The 2,084-nt window shown below is 42.2% G+C and overlaps 1 non-coding gene across 1 annotated transcript; it reads left to right on the forward strand.

The window, feature by feature from the left end:
- The first annotated feature begins 1,753 nt into the window (after nucleotides 1-1,753).
- Nucleotides 1,754-1,860, forward strand: LOC112174995. Its single transcript, XR_002926295.1, has one exon. It is a non-coding gene; the product is annotated as a small nucleolar RNA R71 (small nucleolar RNA).
- Nucleotides 1,861-2,084: the final 224 nt, after the last annotated feature.

Below are 2,084 nucleotides of genomic sequence, written 5' to 3' on the forward strand. Positions count from 1 at the left end.
CATGCATATGTAAATCTTCCTCCTTATTCCTCCCCTCTTTTTCTCTAGAAGTAGATGGCTCAAACTCATGAGTGGTGGGTCTAATGTCATCAAGAACCTTCCTAGAGGTGTCATTGGCCTTAGATGGGTCCCTAGCCTTCATGGCCTCACCATCTAATTTAGGGGCGAAGCATCCTCATCCTTAGAAGTGTTCTTTTTCAATAAAGCTCTTTCCTTGCCACTATCAATCAAACCATATTTTCTCACATCATTCGCAAAGGACAAGAAACCATAACCTTTGCCAAGAATAGCTTCTCCGGAGGGTACATTTTCTTCCCCTCGGGCTACCTTATCTACCCCCTTATTTCTTCCTTTTGCACTCAAAGTCACATCACCTACTCCATATTTACCGGAAGGTACATTTTCTTCCCTTCCGGTCCCATCCTCCTTGAGATAAATAGAATCATGATGTATATGCAATTGATCATCAACAACATGACCAAGAGGTACATTTTCTTCCCTCTTGGCCCCATATGAATGCAAGTCAATATCATCATCAAATAAAGGATTTGTATGGAAACTAGAAGATGTGGGCATGTAAACTTGATTATCATATACCTTCCCCGAACTTAGAGTGGTAATGACATTGCATTCACGGATTTGGCCTCTTGGATTTGGCTCCGGTTGTGAAGGTAAGGCTCCTTTTGGTCTCTCACTCATGTTGGTGGCCATTTGGCCCACTTGTACCTCTAGTCTAGCCATGCCTTCTTGTAGAGTTTGATACCCTTGAACTAGTGAAAAGATGCTTTGCTTGGTCTCCGCATTAGTAGAAGTTTGAACCTTGAGAAACTCTCCCATCAAATCTTCAAAATTAGGCTTCTTTTGTTCACTTGGAGCTTGAATAGGAATGCGTTGAAGAATAGGAGGGGAATTGTAGTTCTCACCTTGGTGGGGGCCTTGAAATGAGCTAGGATTGCCTTGAAACTTGCTACCACTATAACCAACACCTTGTGTAAACTCGGAAGGGGTGTTTTGACCATGAAATCCATGCCTTGAGGTTGATTGACCTTGATAGTTAGGCCCATATGCTTGCTGTCCATGTTGACCATGTTGTGAAAAATGAGTGCTTCCTTGGTGTGCATTGCCATAATTAGGAACATTTGATGAGTCTTGACCTTGGCCACCTCTAAAGCTTTGCTTTCCACCTTGAAATGCACTAGATGAACCTCCTTGGTCTCTCCAAGAAAAATTGGGGTGATTCCTCCAACCGGGGTTATAAGTGTTAGAGTAAGGATCATTTCTTTGGTTCCTTGATTGATACACTCCAACTTGATTAACATGCTCCTCCATAAACTCTGGAAATTTAGATGATAAATGACAATCTCGAGTAGAATGTGCTAAGCTCTCACAAAGCAAACATGATGTAGAAGTTGCCATCTTGACTTGTGCTTGAGGAGGATTCTGGTTCACTTGGTTTAGAAATTGGTCAATCTTGCTTTCTAACCTTTTGAACTCATGCATAGAAGGCCCGAATGATGTTCGTTGAACCGCATAGATTCCACCATGGCTTGATGTGTTCTCCTTGCTAGGTGCTTGTTGTCTCCTTGCATCATGATCATCCCAATGAAGGGAATTAAGTGAAAGCTCTTCATATGTGTCCCAAGCGGCATCAGGAAGCTTGCTTGCAATAGTTCCACCACTAAAAGTGTCAACTCTTTGTCTTTGGTCCGCCATCAATCCTCTATAGAACTTGTCCACAAGAAACCACTTCTCTAACCCATGGTGAGGACATGAAATCTCAAGATCCTTAAAGCGCTCCCAACACTCATGGAAACTTTCTTGTGGGAGTTATCAAAATGCAATTAGCTCATCTCTAACATTGGAAGTTCTTGAAGGAGGATAGTACTTTCCTAAGAAAGTTTCTTGCATCTCAACCCATGTACGTATTGATCTAGGAGGCAACTTGCTCAACCACTTACTTGCATGGTTCTTGAGTGTGAAAGGGAATAATCTAAGCTTCAAACCATTAGAAGTGAGACCATTAGGTTGAATGGTAGTACACACTTGCTCAAACTCCGCAATGTGGTCATAAGGGTTTTCCAAGG

The sequence above is a fragment of the Rosa chinensis genome, chromosome 6 (assembly GCF_002994745.2).
Source record: "Rosa chinensis cultivar Old Blush chromosome 6, RchiOBHm-V2, whole genome shotgun sequence".
In the NCBI taxonomy this organism is placed as follows: Eukaryota; Viridiplantae; Streptophyta; class Magnoliopsida; order Rosales; family Rosaceae; genus Rosa; species Rosa chinensis.